This window comes from Lampris incognitus, chromosome 9 (genome assembly GCF_029633865.1).
Source record: "Lampris incognitus isolate fLamInc1 chromosome 9, fLamInc1.hap2, whole genome shotgun sequence".
Classification (NCBI taxonomy): Eukaryota; Metazoa; Chordata; class Actinopteri; order Lampriformes; family Lampridae; genus Lampris; species Lampris incognitus.
Genome location: NC_079219.1, coordinates 61,602,578 through 61,625,809, shown reverse-complemented (window position 1 = coordinate 61,625,809; position 23,232 = coordinate 61,602,578). Strand labels below are relative to the sequence as shown.

Sequence of the window (23,232 nt, the reverse complement as noted above, 5' to 3'; positions counted from 1 at the left end):
TAGTATGTGGCAGATGGTGAGCGACAGACAAGAAGTGTGCAGACCAGTGTGTGAACAGTGCTGCTTGACTAGCAACGCGTAGTGTAACTTAGTGGAATTTACCGTAACTTAGTGTAATTTAAGTGTAACGTAGCGTAACTTAGTGTAATTTAATGTAACCTAGTGTAACTTAGTGTAATTTAATGTAACTTCGTGTAATGATGGAACTTAATGTAATTTAAGTGTAACGTAGTGTAACCTAGTGTAATTTAATGTAACCTAGTGTAACTTAGTGTAATTTAATATAACTTAGTGTAATTTAATGTAACTTCGTGTAATAATGTAACTTAATGTAACTTAGTGTAATTTAAGTGTAACGTAGTGTAACCTAGTGTAATTTAATGTAACCTAGTGTAACTTAGTGTAATTTAATATAACTTAGTGTAATTTAATGTAACTTCGTGTAATAATGTAACTTAATGTAACTTAGTGTAATTTAATGTAACTTTGTGTAATAATGTAACTTAATGTAACTTAGTGTAATTTAAAGTAACTTAATGCAATTTAGTGTAACTTAGTGGAATTCAATATAACTTAGTGTAATTTAATGTAACAGTGTAATTTAATGTAACTTCATGTAATAATGTAACTTAATGTAACTTAGTGTAATTTAGTGTAACTTTGTGTAACTTATTGTAATTTAATGTAACCTAGTGTAACTTAGTGTAATTTAATATAACTTAGTGTAATTTAATGTAACTTCGTGGAATAATGTAACTGAATGTAACTTAGTGTAATTCAATGTAACTTTGTGTAATAATGTAACTTAATGTAACAGTGTAACTTAGTGTTACTTAGTGTAATCTAATGTAACTTAGTGTAATTTAAAGTATCTTAATGCAATTTAGTGTAACTTAGTGTAATTCAATATAACTTAGTGTAATCTAATGTAACAGTGTAATTTAATGTAACTTCATGTAATAATGTAACTTAATGTAACTTAGTGTAATTTAGTGTAACTTTGTGTAACTTATTGTAATTGAATGTAACAGTGCAATTTAATGTAACTTAGTGTAACTTCGTGTAATTTAGTGTAACAGTGTAATTTAATGTAACTTATTGTAATTTAATGTAACTTTGTGTAATTTAATGTAACTTAATGTAACAGTGTAATTTAGTGTAAGTTAATGTGACTTAATGTAATTTAAGTGTAACTTAGTGACATTTAATTGTGTTTTTGGCTTGACCTCTAAATTCGTGTTCATGTGTTGTCTCTCTGTTCTCTGTGTATGTCGTGTGTTTGTATAGTATGTGTACATGTATTTACTGTGAGGCTCTGTACAGAAGCTGAAAATAAATGTACTCTCGTAGGACAATAAATTGTCCATCTATCTATCTATCTATCTATCTATCTATCTATCTATCTATCTATCTATCTATCTATCTATCTGTCTGTCTGTCTGTCTGTCTGTCTGTCTGTCTGTCTGTCTGTCTGTCTGTCTGTCTAATTTGTGCTCTTGATTTGCTGAATACTTAAACACTCAAACAAACAGAACAGCCAAGTTCGTCAGATTTCCATGAAAACACTGTAATTGTTGGATCCATTTTAACAGTTAGTCTGCCTACATACACCATATGCATACACCACATACACCACATACATACACTATATACATGCATACATAGACCACATACACCACATACATACATACATACACAACATACATACACTATATACATGCATACTAGGGATGTAACGGTTATGGGTTAATGATTAACCACGGTAAAATTCCCGACGGTTAGTATTACCGTTTCAAATTTTAATTATTATTAAACCCGTGTTTGATTACCGCGCTTTGAAACCCTCACGGTAAATGCTGTCCAGCATGGTCTCTCAGACGAAGGCGCGCATGCGCAGCAGGCAACGTGGGTTTGTTGTGCCTCCATGAAACATGGAAGGCACAGGCAGTGACGGCGCTCGGGAGATTGTTTCGCCTACTAAGAGGACCAAGTCTGAAGTGTGGTGGTATTTTGGTTCTTGTAAGAGTGCTGAGGGAAAACTGATGGAAGACGGTTACCCTGTCTGCAGAACATGCAGGAAGAACATCGCTGTGAAAGGGGGGAACACCTCTAATCTTACCAGTCATCTCCGTCACCACCCTCCACAACTTTACAGCGAATGCAAGGTAAGTTAACTTTTAGCTGGATGCCTGATGTGGGGACGTCGGAATGGGGGAAATGTCCTGGTTTGAAGGTCTAACTTGCTAATAGCTTGTCAATAATGTAAACTTGAGCTTTCATGTTACCAAACGTTACTCTTTGTGAGGGCCGACGGTCCGTCCCACTGGCTAAAGTTAGCTAGTCGTGCCACTGGCTACAGTTAGCTACTCGTGCCACTGGCTAAAGTTAGCTACTCGTGCCACTGGCTACAGTTAGCTACTCGTGCCACTGGCTAAAGTTAGCTACTCGTGCCACTGGCTAAAGTTAGCTACTCGTGCCACTGGCTAAAGTTAGCAACTCGTGCCACTGGCTAAAGTTAGCTACTCGTGCCACTGGCTAAAGTTAGCTAGTCGTGCCACTGGCTAAAGTTAGCAACTCGTGCCACTGGCTAAAGTTAGCTACTCGTGCCACTGGCTAAAGTTAGCAACTCGTGCCACTGGCTAAAGTTAGCTACTCGTGCCACTGGCTGAAGTTAGCAACTCGTGCCACTGGCTAAAGTTAGCAACTCGTGCCACTGGCTAAAGTTAGCAACTCGTGCCACTGGCTAAAGTTAGCTACTCGTGTCACTGGCTAAAGTTAGCTAGTCGTGCCACTGGCTAAAGTTAGCTACTCGTGCGTAGTACGTTCTTAAGGAAAAGCAAGCAAAAACCCTCCACAGGACTCCGGTGTAAAAAGATAACAAAACGAACATTTATTCCGGTTCCACAGCGAAATCTTGATACAGGAGTAACCAAATAATAATTTCCTAAACTATAACTAAGGCTGGCTATTACTGCCACGTTATTACTACGGCTACGGTAAGAAAGCTGTATAGCTTCAGTCTCCAAAATCACCGCCGACTCAACACTCACAAATCTAGACGCTTCCTGGTTCACGTACACAGACGTTCTCGCTCTTCTTAAAGTGACAGTAGCCCCAATGTTCAACATGAGCACTGAGCTAAATACAACTCTTTCATACGTGTATCTATACCAAAACAGCATTCCTAATGCAGATTATATCCAAAGCTTGTTAAAATGTGAAGAAATGTCTTTTGGTTGCTGTTTTCTTATTTGCAATGTGCAAAAGTGCAGTTACCTCTCATGGCCACATGGTGACATCTTTAATGCACATTTGTATGTTTTTTTTCATATGTTTACATAAGGAATGTTATTATTTTATTTATTTATATTATTTTAATGTTTATGCAAACAAAAAGTGCGTAGTGCTGCTAATTTTATTTGTGGTTTTCAAAATAAAACTTGGTGAAATGATTTCCGTGTGTGTATCAGTACTTTTTGAACATTTTCAGTACATTTTAGCAATACCGCGATAATACTGATAACCGTGATAATTTTAGTCATTATAATCATGATTATCATATGACATCGTCATATGTAATTATTATTATTATTATTATATGCAGATCATCATATGTAATGATTATTATTATTATTATTATTATTATTATATGCAGATCATCATATGAGATCGTCATATGTAATGATTATTATTATATGCAGATCATCATATGTAATGATTATTATTATTATATGCAAATCCTCATATGAGATCATCGTATGTAATTGTTATTATTATTATTATATGCAGATCATCATATGAGATCATCATATGTAATGATTATTGTTATTATTATTATATGCAGATCATCATATGCAGATCATTCTATGAGATCACCATATGTAATGACTATTATTATTATATGCAGATCATCATATGTAATGACTATTATTATTATTATTATATGCAGACCATCATATGTAATGATTATTATTATTATATGCACATCATCCTATGCACATCATCATATGAGATCATATGTGATGATTATTATTATTATATGCAGCTCATCCTATATAATGATTATCATATTATTATATGCAGATCATCATATGTAATGATTATTATTGTTATTATTATATGCAAATCATCCTATCATCATATGTAATTATTATTATTATATTCACATCATCCTATGCAGATCAATATATGTAATGAAATCATCACATGTAATGATTATTACTATTATATGCAGATCATCATATGTAATGATTATTATTATATGCAAATCATCATATGAGATCATCATATGTAATGATTATTATTATTATATGCAGACCATCAAATGAGATCATCATATGTAATGATTATTACTATTATATGCAGATCATCATATGAGATCATGTGTAATGGTTATTATTGTTATTATTATATGCAGATCATCATATGAGATCGTCACATGTAATGATTACTATTATATGCAGATCATCATATGTAATGATTATTATTATTATATGCAGATCATCATATGCAGAACATCATATGTAATGATTATTATTATTATATGCAAATCGTCATATGAGATCATCATATGTAATGATTATTATTTTTATATGCAGATCATATTATTATTATTATATGCAGATCATCATATGAGATCATCACATGTAATGATTACTATTATATGCAGATCATCATATGTAATGATTATTATTATTATATGCAGATCATCATATGCAGAACATCATATGTAATGATTATTATTATTATATGCAAATCATCATATGAGATCATCATATGTAATGATTGTTATTATTATATGCAGATTATATTATTATTATTGTTATTATTATATGCAGATCATCATATGAGATCATCGCATGTAATGATTACTATTATATGCAGATCATCATATGTAATGATTATCATTATTATTATTATATGCAGATCATCATATGAGATCATTATATGTAATGATTAATATTATTATATGCAGATCATCATATTATTATTATTATTATATGCTGATCATCATATGCAGATCATCATATGTAATGATGATGGTTATTATTATTATTATTATTATTATATGCAGATCATCATATGTAATGATGATGATGATTATTATATGCAGATCATCCTTTGCAGATAAATATATGAGATCATATACACTCCTACTCTGTGTTCCCATCAGTTTCCCTGTTGTCTGAATTAAGAAAAACGGCCAAGTTGAGTACAGAATAGCAACTGTTAAAAGGGAAATCCAAAACAGCCTGGTGAATCCTAGCTGGTGTCTGGGAGCCAGGGTATGACGGTTGCTTTATCAAGGAACCTCAGCACTGCCCCAATACTGGTGTGGGTTCCTCCTCTCTCCCATTCTGGAAGTCCCTTATAGAACACCCTGCCCAGAAAAAGCCTTGAAGACAAGGGGGGAAAGGTTGGTCTGTTGGTGAGGAAGTTTAACGCGCCCCCTGAGCAGGGGTCCCTGGTGCTCATGTAGTATCTGTGCACTAGTCTGCTCCAGGGGCAGATCATGTATATATTAGCTAGGATTAGCTTAGAGGGATTGTGCTTCACCACACTGAGCAGTAGTTTGCCGTGTGTTTTTCAGCAGTAATATAATTAAACCAGGCGTACTCATTATATTCAATAAGACATCAGATTTAGTAACCTCTCACCCCACCTCACCTTCTCAGATTCTCGCTACCAACACCGCGTCATCCTTTAAAATGCCCCTGTATGGACCTGTATGGACTAGCACTATTGTAGAGCCATCTGATGGTTTATGTTATCTTATTTCTTGTCCCCTTACATGTCCACTAGGTCTTCTCCTTTCTAATTTTCAGTTGACTGTTTAATGTTTTTTTATTTTATTTTATCAGTGTACTTTATGTACTTTAGTTTTGAAGAGCCCTTTGTAGCATTTCTTTTAAAAAATACTCCAGCAATGTTTGTCATAATTATTAGAATTATTATCAATACTACTGCTGTTACTATCAAGGTTTAGTTTACACACAGCCGTAGTACAGGGGGACCTCAGTAAAGTATCTGAACATCCAAGTGGGCTCAGGGATTCTGGCATTGACCCCATGGGGGCGAATTAGTCACCACAAATTAAAATGAGACCTGACTGGGGGAATACTTATTCTCTGGTGTATTACTTCATCCCAGGGTGGCTCCTTGAGTCCTGCTGAAAGCCGCTTTGTGTTTCTCCCCTTTAGATTAAAGGAATAATTTACTAATGTACTTGAATGTCAAGTAGCTGGGATTAGGGATTAGGGGTTGGGAGACCCAGAGGAAGTCCTGCAATTGGAAGGGGGGAAGGATATTGCGATGTTGTGGATTTGACAGAAAATGTAAGGTGACATAAAGCCAATTAGACTGTTCATCTGGAGAGATGTTAGCATCATCAAAAAGTGAGACAAGCCTTCACATGAGTTAGCCTTCAGATAGCACCAAAGCTAATGCGGTCTCAGCAGCCAATCAGAGCATTCACCGTATGGGAATACCATCAACATCCATCCTCATCAAAACATCCAGCACAATGGGGTATGGCCTTTGATAGCAAGAAATGGCTCTTATTTCTAACATGTATGTTGGTGAGAACGTTGGGGGGGATTCTTATGGTCCAAAATTAAATATATTGTAACGTACATGATAAGTAGACACGTTGGCCACTGGCTGACGGGTCTGACCCTTTAGTCGACTGGTTAACGTTGTCGCTTGTAGAGTGGGAGACACGGGTTCGCGTCCCGGCTGTGGCGGTTCCCGGACTGCCCCCTGAATTTGCTACAATACATTGATATCTACTCTAAACATGCTACTGAACTAGCCGAAACTCAAGCTACTGAACTAGCTAAAACCCAAGATACTGAACTAGTTAGAACTCAAGCTACTGAACAAGCTAAAACTCAAGCTACTGAACTAGCTAAAACCAAAGATACTGAACTATCTAAAACCCAAGCTGCTGAACTATCTGAAACCCAAGCTACTGAACAAGCTAAAACTCAAGCTAATGAACTAGCTAAAACCCAAGATACTGAACTAGTTAGAACTCAAGCTACTGAACAAGCTAAAACTCAAGCTAATGGACTAGCTAAAAACCAAGATACTAAACTAGCTAAAACCCAAGCTGCTGAACTATCTGAAACCCAAGATACTGAACTAGTTAGAACTCAAGCTACTAAACAAACTAAAACTCAAGCTACTGAACTATCTGAAACCCAAGATACTGAACTAGTTAAAACTCAAGCTAATGAACAAGCTAAAACTCAAGTTAATGAACTAACTGAAACTCAAGCTACTGAACTAGCTAAAACTGAAGATACTGAACTAGTTAGAACTCAATCTATTGAACTAGCTAAAACCCAAGATACTGAACTATCTGAAACCCAAGATGCGGAACTAGTTAAAACCCAAGCTACTGAACAAGCTAAAACTCAAACTAATGAACTAGCTAAAACCCAAGATACTGAACTAGTTAGAACTCAAGCTACTGAACAAGCTAAAACTCAAGCCAATGACCTAGCTAAAACCCAAGATACTAAACTAGCTAAAATCCAATCTGCTGAACTATCTGAAACCCAAGATACTGAACTAGTTAAAATTCAAGCTACTGAACAAGCTAATGAACTAGCTAAAACCCAAGATACTGAACTAGTTAAAACTCAAGCTACTGAACAAGCTAAAACTGAAGATACTGAACTAGTTAGAACTCAATCTATTGAACTAGCTAAAACCCAAGATGCTGAACTATCTGAAACCCAAGATGCGGAACTAGTTAAAACCCAAGCTACTGAACAAGCTAAAACTCAAACTAATGAACTAGCTAAAACCCAAGATACTGAACTAGTTAGAACTCAAGCTACTGAAAAAGCTAAAACTCAAGCCAATGACCTAGCTAAAACCCAAGATACTAAACTAGCTAAAATCCAATCTGCTGAACCATCTGAAACCCAAGATACTGAACTAGTTAAAATTCAAGCTACTGAACAAGCTAATGAACTAGCTAAAACCCAAGATACTGAACTAGTTAAAACTCAAGCTACTGAACAAGCTAAAACTCAAGCTAATGAACTAGCTAAAACCCAAGGTACTGAACTAGCTAAAAACCCAAGCTGCTGAACTATCTGAAACGTAAGATACTGAACTAGTTAAAACTCAAGCTTTTGAACTAGCCGAAACTCAAGCTACTGGACAAGCTAAAACTCAAGCTACTGAAGTAGCTAAACCCTAAGATACGGAGCTACTTAGAAGTCAAGCTACTGAACAAGCTAAAACTCAAGCTACTGAACTATCTGAAACCCAAGATACTGAACTAGTTAAAACTCAAGCTAATGAACAAGCTAAACCTCAAGCTAATGAACTAACTGAAACTCAAGCTACTGAACTAGCTAAAACTGAAGATACTGAACTAGTTAGAACTCAATCTATTGAACTAGCTAAAACCCAAGATACTGAACTATCTGAAACCCAAGATGCGGAACTAGTTAAAACCCAAGCTACTGAACAAGCTAAAACTCAAACTAATGAACTAGCTAAAACCCAAGATACTGAACTAGTTAGAACTCAAGCTACTGAACAAGCTAAAACTCAAGCCAATGACCTAGCTAAAACCCAAGATACTAAACTAGCTAAAATCCAATCTGCTGAACTATCTGAAACCCAAGATACTGAACTAGTTAAAATTCAAGCTACTGAACAAGCTAATGAACTAGCTAAAACCCAAGATACTGAACTAGTTAAAAACCCAAGCTGCTGAACTATCTGAAACGTAAGATACTGAACTAGTTAAAACTCAAGCTTTTGAACTAGCCGAAACTCAAGCTACTGGACAAGCTAAAACTCAAGCTACTGAAGTAGCTAAACCCTAAGATACGGAGCTACTTAGAAGTCAAGCTACTGAACAAGCTAAAACTCAAGCTACTGAACTATCTGAAACCCAAGATACTGAACTAGTTAAAACTCAAGCTACCGAATAAGCTAAAACTCAAGCTAATGACCTAGCTAAAACCCAAGATACTGAACTAGCTAAAACCCAAGCTGCTGAACTATCTGAAACCCAAGATGCGGAACTAGTTAAAACCCAAGCTACTGAACAAGCTAAAACTCAAGCTACTGAAGTAGCTAAACCCCAAGATACGGAGCTACTTAGAAGTCAAGCTACTGAACAAGCTAAAACTCAAGCTACTTAACTATCTGAAACCCAAGATACTGAACTAGTTAAAACTCAAGCTACTGAACAAGCTAAAACTCAAGCTAATGAACTAGTTAGAACTCAACCTACTGAACAAGCTAAAACTGAAGCTAATGAACTCACTAAAACCCAAGATACTGAACTAGCTAAAAACCCAAGTTGCTGAACTATCTGAAACCTAAGATACTGAACTAGTTAAACTCAAGCCATTGAACAAGCTAAAACCCAAGCTGCTGAACTATCTGAAACCTAAGATACTGAACTAGCTGAAAATCAAGCTACTGAACAAGCTAAAACTCAAGATACTGAACTATGTGAAACCCAAGATACGGAACTAGTTAGAACCCAAGCTACTGAACATGCTAAACCCCAAGATACTGAACTAGTTAGAACTCAAGCTACTGAACAAGCTAAAACTCAAGCTAATGACCTAGCTAAAACCCAAGATACTGAACTAGCTAAAACCCAAGCTGCTGAACTATCTGAAACCCCAGATACTGAACTAGTTTAAACTCAAGCTATTGAACTAACTAAAACTCAAGATACTGAACTAGCGAGAACTCAAGATACTGAACTAGCTAGAACTCAAGCTACTGAACAACGTAAAACTCAAGCTACTGAACTAGCTAAAACTCAAGCTACTGAACAAGCTACAACTCGAGCTACTGAAGTAGCTAAAACTCAAGCTACTGAACTAGTTAAAACCCACGATACTGAACTAGTTAGAACTCAAGCTACTAAACAAGCTAAAACTAAAGCTACTGAACTATCTGAAACCCAAGATACTGAACTAGTTAAAACTCAAGCTACTGAACAAGCTAAAACTCAAGCTAATGAACTAGCTGAAACTCAAGCTACTGAACTAGCTAAAGCCCAAGATACTGAACAAGCTAAAACTCAATCTATTGAACTAGCTAAAACCCAAGATACTGAAGTATCTGAAACCCAAGATACGGAACTAGTTAAAACGCAAGTTACTGAACAAGCTAAACCCCAAGATACTGAACTAGTTAGAACTCAAGCTACTGAACAAACTAAAACCCAAGTTGCTGAACTATCTGAAACCCAAGCTACTGAACTAGTTAAAACTCAAGCTACTTAACAAGTTAATGAACTAGCTAAAACTCAAGCTACTGAACTAGCTAAAACCCGAGATACTGAACTAGTTAGAAATCAAGCTACTGAACAAGCTAAAACTCAAGCTAATGAACTAGCTAAAACCCAAGATACTGAACTAGCTAAAAACCCGAGCTGCTGAACTATATGAAACCCAAGATACGGAACTAGTTAAAACTCAAGCTAATGAACAAGCTAAAACTCAAGCTAATGACCTAGCTAAAACCCAAGATACTAAACTAGCTAAAACCCAATCTGCTGAACTATCTGAAACCCAAGATACTGAACTAGTTAAAACTCTAGCTACTGAACAAGCTAATGAACTAGCCAAAACCCAAGCTATTGAACTAGCTAATGAACTAGCTAAAACTCAAGCTACTGAACAAGCTAATGAACTAGCTAAAACCCAAGATACTGAACTAGCTAAAAACCCAAGCTGCTGAACTATCTGAAACCTAAGATACTGAACTAGTTAAAACTCAAGCTACTGAACAAGCTAAAACTCAAGCTAATGAACTAGCTAAAACCCAAGATACTGAACTATCTGAAACCCAAGATACGGAACTAGTTAAAATGCAAGCTACTGAGCAAGCTAAACCCCGAGATACTGAACTAGTTAAAACTCAAGCTACTGAACAAGCTAAAACTCAAGCTAATGACCTAGCTAGAACCCAAGATACTGAACTAGCTAAAACCCAAGCTGCTGAACTATCTGAACCCCAAGATACTGAACTAGTTAAGACTCAAGCTACTGAACAAGCTAATAAACTAGCTAAAACCCAAGATACTGAACTAGTTAAAAATCAAGCTACTGAACAAGCTAAAACTCAAGCTAATGAACTCGCTAAAACCCAAGATACTGAAGTAGCAAAAAAAACAAGATACTGAACTAGTTAAAACTCAAGCTACTGAACAAGCTAAAACCCAAGATACTGAACTAGTTAAAACTAAAGCTACTGAACTATCTTAAACCCAAGATACTGAACTAGTTAAAACTCAAGCTAATGAAGTAGTTAGAACTCAAGCTACTGAACAAGCTAAAACTCAAGCTAATGAACTAGTTAGAACTCAAGCGACTGAACAAGCTAAAACTCAAGCTAATGAACTAGCTAAAACCCAAGATACTGAACTAGCTAAAAACCCAAGCTGCTGAACTATCTGAAACCTAAGATACTGAACTAGTTAAAACTCAAGCTATTGAACTAGCCGAAACTCAAGCTACTGAACAAGCTAAAACTCAAGCTACTGAACTGTCTTAAACCCAAGATACTGTACTAGATAAAACTCAAGCTACTGAACAAGCTAAAACTCAAGCTAAAGAACTATCTAAAACACAAGCTACTGAACTAGCTTAAACCCAAGATACTGAACTAGTTAAAACTCAAGCTACTGAACAAGCTAAAACTCAAGCTAATGAACTACCTAAAACACAAGCTACTGAACTAGTTAAAACTCAAGCTACTGAACAAGCTAAAACTCAAGCTACTGAACAAGCTAAAACTCAAGCTACTGAACTATCTGAAACCCAAGATACTGAACTAGTTAGAACTCAAGCTACTGAACAAGCTAAAACTCAAGCTACTGAACTATGTGAAACCCAAGATATGGAACTACCTAAAACGCAAGCTACTGAACAAGCTAAACCCCAAGATACTGAACTAGTTAGAACTCAAGCTACTGAACAAGCTAAAACCCAAGATACTGAACTAGTTAAAACTAAAGCTACTGAACTATCTTAAACCCAAGATACTGAACTAGTTAAAACTCAAGCTAATGAAGTAGTTAGAACTCAAGCTACTGAACAAACTAAAACTCAAGCTAATGAACTAGTTAGAACTCAAGCGACTGAACAAGCTAAAACTCAAGCTAATGAACTAGCTAAAACCCAAGATACTGAACTAGCTAAAAACCCAAGCTGCTGAACTATCTGAAACCTAAGATACTGAACTAGTTAAAACTCAAGCTATTGAACTAGCCGAAACTCAAGCTACTGAACAAGCTAAAACTCAAGCTACTGAACTGTCTTAAACCCAAGATACTGTACTAGATAAAACTCAAGCTACTGAACAAGCTAAAACTCAAGCTAAAGAACTATCTAAAACACAAGCTACTGAACTAGCTTAAACCCAAGATACTGAACTAGTTAAAACTCAAGCTACTGAACAAGCTAAAACTCAAGCTAATGAACTACCTAAAACACAAGCTACTGAACTAGTTAAAACTCAAGCTACTGAACAAGCTAAAACTCAAGCTACTGAACAAGCTAAAACTCAAGCTACTGAACTATCTGAAACCCAAGATACTGAACTAGTTAGAACTCAAGCTACTGAACAAGCTAAAACTCAAGCTACTGAACTATGTGAAACCCAAGATATGGAACTACCTAAAACGCAAGCTACTGAACAAGCTAAACCCCAAGATACTGAACTAGTTAGAACTCAAGCTACTGAACAAGCTAAAACTGAAGCTAATGACCTAGCTAAAACCCAAGATACTGAACTAGCTAAAACCCAAGCTGCGGAACTGTCTTAAACCCAAGATACTGAACTAGCTAAAACCCAAGATACTGAACTAGCTAGAACTCAAGCTACTGGACTATCTAAAACTGAAGCTACTGAACTAGCTAAAACCCAAGCTCCTAAGCTGCCTGTGTGGACACAATATCTGTCAGGGTTAGCAGGTCCGTTTCCTAGGAAATAAACACACAAACTAATAACATAAACTAATAACATAAAAACTCATGGCAATATCAGAAGCTTTGGAGAAAGGGATCCACCCTGTTGCCTGCACATGTCCGTGGGGATCTTTAAGGGGAGTTCAGATGTCGTCCCTCAGTGATCTGAAGTGTTCAACTTCAGGTCTCCTTGTGCCTTTCAGCATTGGATGGGAATTTATCTTAAGTGGACATAAGGGTGTTGTGTCCTATGATCTCACCCATAGTTTAATAACATCCATGACGTGATTTGGGACAAACAGACAAAAACAATATCCACACCCTCAGATATTAAACCAGTACTGTCAAGGCACCCCAACCTACAAACTGCATTTTAAAACAGCAACAAAGAAACAGAGAAAAGCCTGGAAGAGATTCGTAAATATGGCCCTGGCAGACAGGTTGCAATGCTAAGATACTACAAAGATATTTACTGAAGTCACATGATGAAAATGGTCAAGTTTCAGAAAAAATTACAAAAGATTGACAGGCGTACACTTTATTTCATAATAAAAAATAACGATGGGAATTCTTTTGATTCCCCGAAAGAATTTGTATTTGGGTGCAATGTAGGTCAATGTGGTCAGCTACACAACAAGATGGTGGGGAACTCTGGCCTTGTTTAGCACAACCTCAGCAGGACGGGTCTTTGTGAAATGGAGGCATGACGGCAGTGATTTCAGATGAAGCGAGGTCTCCCTATAAAACTACAGCCCCTTTGATTTGTCAGTTTCTGAGTGAAGAACAGAAGTGGAAGTGTGCACATCTGCCTCACATCAGGCCCAGGTGCAGGACTACTCATTTAAATTGACCAGCTAAATGCCTCTGAAGAGCTTCATCTCTTTCACTTTTGAGTGATATAATCTGCACACTATCTCATTTACCTGAGCTGACTGACCATGTTACCATTATCTGACTATATATCACTGGTTTCCTGCACATGGGCGACTGCCTAAAAAAGACCTTGTCGGCTGAAAACCTGCAGCAACAAAATTCATTGTCTGGACCTTTATCATTTCTTTCCTGCGGTTTCCATTTGACACTACACTGGTTTCAAATCTTCAGCACAATGACGATGACTTTATGAGCGCTGGAGGGCGGAGGTCAAGCTGGGTGGGGATATTTGAGCTGTGACCCTCTCAAGTTCCACACCCCTGTCCATTTAATTCAGATACCGACACATTTTCCTTATTTACACTGGACATCAGTCAGCTTTGACATGCCGGTGGCCATCTGCAGAGGTGCAGCAGCTCGTCGGTGGGAATGTGTGTGTCTGTATGAATGATCGGACGTCACTATAGCTTAGTGTGATCCAGACCCCTCTGTGTGGAGTTTGCATGTTCACCCCACATTCACCTGTGCAGGATGGCTTGCTCCCACAGCCAGCGCTGGTGAATGCAGGCTGCTGAGGCACAGTCTGCTCGTGCCTCTCCGGCGTGTGGAATGAAAGCAAACGGTGTCGGAGTTTTGCGCATGCGTAGTCTGTTTTTACAGTCTCCGTATCAGCGATGAGGCGCATCGCTGACCTGCCTGGAGCTTTGTGAACGGGTGTAATTTGACTCCCTCCCTCCCTCTGCCTTCTGCCTGCCCAGCCATGGACCACACCGCACGTTACTGTGCGCCGGCCAGGTGGGGGCGTGCGTCCCTTCATTGGTCGCTTATTCTCTGGCACCATCGTGGCTCACTGGGTCTTTGAAACGAGGGTCGTGTGGGGGCTAATCCCTCCAGCAGTCCCACAATCCACTGCTGTTCAGCACATCATCCGAGGAGCCAGCCATATTTTGGTACACACACACACACAAACACACATACAATCTGACACATACACACATACACACACACACACACACACACACACACACACACACACACACACACACATACACACACAAACACACACGTACACAAACACACATACAATCTGACACACACACAAACACATACACACAAAGACATACACACATACAATCTGACACATACACACATACACACACAAACACACACACACACACACATACACACACGTACACAAACACACATACAATCTGACACACACACAAACACATACACACAAAGACATACACGCATACAATATGACACATACACACATACACACACAATCTGACACATGCACACATACACACACACAATCTGACACATGCACACACACACAAACACACACAAAACGTAAACACATACACACAAACACATACACACATACACACAAACACACACACACACACACACCTGACTGTGACCCGGACATTAAGCAGTGGTTTCTCCAGCGCTCTGCCAACTGCTCTTCCTCTAATGAGACCCTAAAGAGCCATACTCCTCCTCACCACACTCACCTGCTCCCCACAGTCTACAGACACACTCTGACCTACATCTACACACTCTGACCTACAGCTGCTCCCCACAGTCTACTGACACACTCTGACCTACAGCTGCTCCCCACAGTCTACTGACACACTCTGACCTACATCTACACACTCTGACCTACAGCTGCTCCCCACAGTCTACTGACACACTCTGACCTACATCTACACACTCTGACCTACAGCTGCTCCCCACAGTCTACTGACACACTCTGACCTACAGCTGCTCCCCACAGTCTACTGACACACTCTGACCTACATCTACACACTCTGACCTACAGCTGCTCCCCACAGTCTACAGACACACTCTGACCTACATCTACACACTCTGACCTACAGCTGCTCCCCACAGTCTACAGACACACTCTGACCTACATCTACACACTCTGGCCTACAGCTGCTACACACAGTCTACTCACACACTCTGACCTACAGCTGCTCCCCACAGTCTACTGACACACTCTGACCTACATCTACACACTCTGACCTACAGCTGCTCCCCACAGTCTACTGACACACTCTGACCTACATCTACACACTCTGACCTACAGCTGCTCCCCACAGTCTACAGACACACTCTGACCTACATCTACACACTCTGACCTACATCTACACACTCTGACCTACATCTACACACTCTGGCCTACAGCTGCTACACACAGTCTACTCACACACTCTGACCTACATCTGCTCCACACAGTCTACTGACACACTCTGACCTATACCTACTACACACAGTCTACTGACACACTCTGACCTACAGCTGCTCCCCACAGTCTACTGACACACTCTGACCTACATCTGCTACACACAGTCTACTGACACACTCTGACCTACAGCTGCTCCCCACAGTCTACTGACACACTCTGACCTACAGCTGCTCCCCACAGTCTACTGACACACTCTGACCTACAGCTGCTCCCCACAGTCTACTGACACACTCTGACCTACAGCTGCTCCACACAGTCTACTGACACACTCTGACCTACATCTACACACTCTGACCTACAGCTGCTCCCCACAGTCTACTGACACACTCTGACCTACAGCTGCTCCCCACAGTCTACTGACACACTCTGACCTACATCTACACACTCTGACCTACAGCTGCTCCCCACAGTCTACAGACACACTCTGACCTACATCTACACACTCTGGCCTACAGCTGCTACACACAGTCTACTCACACACTCTGACCTACATCTGCTCCACACAGTCTACTGACACACTCTGACCTATACCTACTACACACAGTCTACTGACACACTCTGACCTACAGCTGCTCCACACAGTCTACTGACACACTCTGACCTATACCTACTACACACAGTCTACTGACACACTCTGGCCTAAAGCTGCTCCACACAGTCTATTGACACACTCTGACCTACATCTGCTCCACACAGTCTACTGACACACTCTGGCCTACAGCGGCTACACACAGTTTACTGACACACTCTGACCTACATCTGCTCCACACAGTCTACTGACACACTCTGACCTACATCTACACACTCTGACCTACATCTGCTCCACACAGTCTACTGACACACTCTGACCTACATCTACACACTCTGACCTACAGCTGCTCCACACAGTTTACTGACACACTCTGACCTACATCTGCTCCACACAGTCTACTGACACACTCTGACCTACAGCTGCTCCACACAGTTTACTGACACACTCTGACCTACATCTGCTCCACACAGTCTACTGACACACTCTGACCTACATCTACACACTCTGACCTACAGCTGCTCCACACAGTCTACTGACACACTCTGACCTACAGCTACTACACACAGTCTACTGACACACTCTGGCCTACAGCTGCTACACACAGTCTACTCACACACTCTGACCTACATCTGCTCCACACAGTCTACTGACACACTCTGACCTATAGCTACTACACACAGTCTACTGACACACTCTGGCCTACATCTGCTCCACACAGTCTATTGACACACTCTGACCTACAGCTGCTACACACAGTCTACTGACACACTCTGACCTACATCTGCTCCACACAGTCTACTGACACACTCTGACCTACATCTGCTCCACACAGTCTACTGACACACTCTGGCCTACAGCTACTCCACACAGTCTGCTGAAACACTCTGACCTACAGCTGCTACACACAGTCTACTGACACACTCTGACCTACATCTGCTCCACACAGTCTACTGACACACTCTGACCTACATCTGCTCCACACAGTCTACTGACACACTCTGACCTACATCTACACACTCTGACCTACAGCTGCTCCACACAGTTTACTGACACACTCTGACTTACATCTGCTCCACACAGTCTACTGACACACTCTGACCTACATCTACACACTCTGACCTACATCTGCTCCACACAGTCTACTGACACACTCTGACCTGCATCTACACACTCTGACCTACAGCTGCTCCACACAGTTTACTGACACACTCTGACCTACATCTGCTCGACACAGTCTACTGACACACTCTGACCTACATCTACACACTCTGACCTACAGCTGCTCAACACAGTCTACTGACCCACTCTGACCTACAGCTACTACACACAGTCTACTGACACACTCTGGCCTACAGCTGCTACACACAGTCTACTGACACACTCTGGCCTACAGCTGCTCCACACAGTCTACTGACACACTCTGACCTACATCTGCTCCACACAGTCTACTGACACACTCTGGCCTACAGCTGCTACACACAGTCTACTGACACACTCTGACCTACATCTGCTCCACACAGTCTACTGACACACTCTGACCTACATCTGCTCCACACAGTCTACTGACACACTCTGACCTACATCTGCTCCACACAGTCTACTGACACATTCTGACCTACATCTACACACTCTGACCTACATCTGCTCCACACAGTCTACTGACACACTCTGACCTACATCTGCTCCACACAGTCTACTGACACACTCTGACCTACATCTGCTCCACACAGTCTACTGACACACTCTGGCCTACAGCTACTCCACACAGTCTGCTGAAACACTCTGACCTACAGCTGCTACACACAGTCTACTGACACACTCTGACCTACATCTGCTCCACACAGTCTACTGACACACTCTGACCTACATCTGCTCCACACAGTCTACTGACACACTCTGACCTACATCTACACACTCTGACCTACAGCTGCTCCACACAGTTTACTGACACACTCTGACCTACATCTGCTCCACACAGTCTACTGACACACTCTGACCTACATCTACACACTCTGACCTACATCAGCTCCACATAGTCTACTGACACACTCTGACCTACAGCTGCTACACACAGTCTGCTGACACACTCTGACCTACATCTGCTCCACACAGTCTACTGACACACTCTGACCTACAGCTGCTACACACAGTCTACTGACACACTCTGACCTACAGCTGCTACACACAGTCTACTGACACACTCTGACCTACAGCTGCTACACACAGTCTACTGACACACTCTGACCTATAGCTGCTACACACAGTCTACTGACACACTCTGGCCTACATCTGCTCCACACAGTCTACTGACACACTCTGACCTACATCTGCTCCACACAGTCTACTGACACACTCTGACCTACAGCTGCTACACACAGTCTACTGACACACTCTGGCCTACAGCTGCTACACACAGTCTACTGACACACACTGACCTACATCTGCTCCACACAGTCTACTGACACACTCTGACCTACATCTGCTCCACACAGTCTACTGACACACTCTGGCCTACAGCTGCTACACACAGTCTACTGACACACTCTGACCTTCAGCTGCTCCACACAGTCTACTGACACACTCTGACCTATAGCTGCTATACACAGTCTACTGACACACTCTGACCTATAGCTGCTCCACACAGTCTACTGACACACTCTGGCCTACAGCTGCTACACACAGTCTACTGACACACTCTGGCCTACAGCTACTCCACACAGTCTGCTGACACACTCTGACCTACATCTGCTCCACATAGTCTACTGACACACTCTGACCTGCAGCTGCTACACACAGTCTACTGACACACTCTGACCTACATCTGCTCCACACAGTCTACTGACACACTCTGACCTACATCTGCTCCACACAGTCTACTGACACACTCTGACCTACAGCTGCTACACACAGTCTACTGACACACTCTGACCTACAGCTGCTACACACAGTCTACTGACACACTCTGGCCTACAGCTGCTACACACAGTCTACTGACACACTCTGACCTACATCTGCTCCACACAGTCTACTGACACACTCTGGCCTACAGCTGCTACACACAGTCTACTGACACACTCTGACCTTCAGCTGCTCCACACAGTCTACTGACACACTCTGACCTATAGCTGCTATACACAGTCTACTGACACACTCTGACCTACATCTGCTCCACACAGTCTACTGACACACTCTGACCTACAGCTGCTACACACAGTCTACTGACACACTCTGGCCTACAGCTGCTACACACAGTCTACTGACACACACTGACCTACATCTGCTCCACACAGTCTACTGACACACTCTGACCTACATCTGCTCCACACAGTCTACTGACACACTGGCCTACAGCTGCTACACACAGTCTACTGACACACTCTGACCTTCAGCTGCTCCACACAGTCTACTGACACACTCTGACCTATAGCTGCTATACACAGTCTACTGACACACTCTGACCTATAGCTGCTCCACACAGTCTACTGACACACTCTGGCCTACAGCTGCTACACACAGTCTACTGACACACTCTGGCCTACAGCTACTCCACACAGTCTGCTGACACACTCTGACCTACATCTGCTCCACACAGTCTACTGACACACTCTGACCTACATCTTCACACTCTGACCTACAGCTGCTCCACACAGTCTACTGACACACTCTGACCTACATCTGCTCCACACAGTCTACTGACACACTCTGACCTACATCTACACACTCTGACCTACAGCTGCTCCACACAGTCTACTGACACACTCTGGCCTACATCTGCTACACACAGTCTACTGACACACTCTGGCCTACATCTGATCCACACAGTCTACTGACACACTCTGGCCTACATCTGCTCCACACAGTCTACTGACACACTCTGGTCTACAGCTGCTACACACAGTCTACTGACACACTCTGGCCTACAGCTGCTCCACACAGTCTACCGACACACTCTGACCTACAGCTGCTCCACACAGTCTACTGACACACTCTGGCCTACATCTGCTCCACACAGTCTACTGACACACTCTGACCTACAGCTGCTCCACACAGTCTACTGACACACTCTGACCTACAGCTGCTACACACAGTCTACTGACACACTCTGACCTACATCTGCTACACACAGTCTACTGACACACTCTGACCTATAGCTGCTACACACAGTCTACTGACACACTCTGACCTACAGCTACTCCACACAGTCTACTGACACACTCTGACCTACAGCTACTCCACACAGTCTACTGACACACTCTGGCCTACAGCTACTCCACACAGTCTACTGACACACTCTGACCTACATCTGCTCCACACAGTCTACTGACACACTCTGACCTACATCTTCACACTCTGACCTACAGCTGCTCCACACAGTCTACTGACACACTCTGACCTACATCTGCTCCACACAGTCTACTGACACACTCTGACCTACATCTACACACTCTGACCTACAGCTGCTCCACACAGTCTACTGACACACTCTGGCCTACATCTGCTACACACAGTCTACTGACACACTCTGGCCTACATCTGATCCACACAGTCTACTGACACACTCTGGCCTACATCTGCTCCACACAGTCTACTGACACACTCTGGTCTACAGCTGCTACACACAGTCTACTGACACACTCTGGCCTACAGCTGCTCCACACAGTCTACCGACACACTCTGACCTACAGCTGCTCCACACAGTCTACTGACACACTCTGGCCTACATCTGCTCCACACAGTCTACTGACACACTCTGACCTACAGCTGCTCCACACAGTCTACTGACACACTCTGACCTACAGCTGCTACACACAGTCTACTGACACACTGTCCTACAGCAATTACTGTCTGACACCAACTGCGGGACAGAGACAGAGAGAGAGAGAGACAGAGAGAGCGAGACAGAGGGAGAGGGAGACAGAGACAGAGATGAAAGATAGAGAAGAAGACAGAAAGAGAGTGATGTGGAGGGAAAGAGTGAGGGAGATGGAGAAGGGTGGAAATACAGGCTCTGAAGGAAAAAACACCCATGTCAGAATGTCGTTTATTGACTCGAGCTCTGCATTTAATACCATCAAACTGCTGTTAAAGCTTCGTGACCCTGGTCTTTGTAATTCCATCTGTAAGTGCTTGTATGACTTTCTGACTGGCAGACCCCAGACAGTGAGAGCAGGTACCAGCTACTCATCTACCATAGTTCTCCACACAGGAGCACCGCAGGGTTGTTGCCTTAGTCCCTTACTCGACAGTCTGTTCTCACTTGACTGTGTCACCTAACATCATCACAGCAGAGTGAGATTCACAGATGACACCACAGTAACTGGGACGGATAAATGACAACAATGAAGATGCCTATAGGAAGGAGGTAAGGGACCTACCCATATGGTGTCAAGATAACAAGCTCTTCCTAAATGTTGAGAAAATAAAGGAGATACTTGATGATTTTAGTATGACCTCACCATCACTAACACTCTGTTTCACCAGAAAAACAAATTTACGGCATCATGTAACACCCACGCTCCAAACAGTGGCCTCTCCTTGACTATGTCATTGTACGAACCAGGGACCGCCGTGACTTGAAAATCACGAGGGCCATGATTGATGCAGATAACTGCTGGACAGATCATCACCTCATCCACTCCACGATGTCCATCAAACTCAAAAGGAAGAGGAGGGTCCAAAGAAGCAGATCTGGCCGAGACTGAACCTTGAAAGCCTGAATGAAACTGCCACCGAGCAGCAACTTCAGGTGACTTTCTTGGGGAAACCCTCCAATGGGAATGTCCTGAGGACATTGAGAAGCACTGGAACCTGCTCAAATCCACCGTCCGCAACACCTGCAAAACCACCCTTGGGTACAAGTCCAGAAGACACTAGGACTGGTTTGATGAGAATGACACAGAGATAGGACAGCTCAGGAAAGGAAAGCCTTTCGTGCCTGGCAAAGTGATGTAATCTGCAAAGCTAAAAGAGTGGCTCACTCCAGAGCCAAGGCGGGCATCCAGAGACAGGTGAGGGAGCTTAAGAACTCTTGGTGGACAGGAAAGGCTTTGGAAATCCAGTGACTGGCAGACGTGGGTGACACCAAAGGCTTTTCCAGTGCTACTAAGGCTGTCTGTGGTCCAAGCAACAACAGCTTAAGCCCCCTGCACTCAAAGGACAGGCAGGAGCTGCTGAGGGACAACGAGTCCATTAATGCCCAATGGAAGGAGTGCTTCCAGGAACTCCTCAACTGCAACATCACAACTGAACCAGACATTGCCAGCTACATTCCCCAGATTCCCATTAGGGAACCTCCCACCATGACAGAGGTTCAAGATGCCATCAGGAGCCTTAAGAAAATCAAGGCCACCGGTTCAGACGGGATCCCAGCTGAGATCTTAAAAGAAGGTGAACCAGAGCTCCTGTACCACATCAATGCCCTCTTCCTCAAGGTCTGGGAAAAAGAAGAGCATCCCTCAGAGCTCAGGGATGCTCCCAAGAAAGGGGACGAGGTGGAATGTCGAAACTACAGGAAAATCTCACTCCTGTCAACAACAGGCAAAGTCTTCGCTCACATCCTCGCAAACCGACTGCTACCACTGGCTGAGGAAGTATTCCTCCAAAGTCTT

The 23,232-nt window shown here is 41.8% G+C and overlaps 1 protein-coding gene across 1 annotated transcript in view; it reads right to left on the bottom strand.

Moving 5' to 3' along the window:
- cspg5a (chondroitin sulfate proteoglycan 5a) overlaps nt 1–23,232 on the bottom strand; it is a 145,441-nt gene that overhangs the window by 94,198 nt on the left and 28,011 nt on the right. The gene's annotated exons all lie outside the window — the stretch shown is intronic.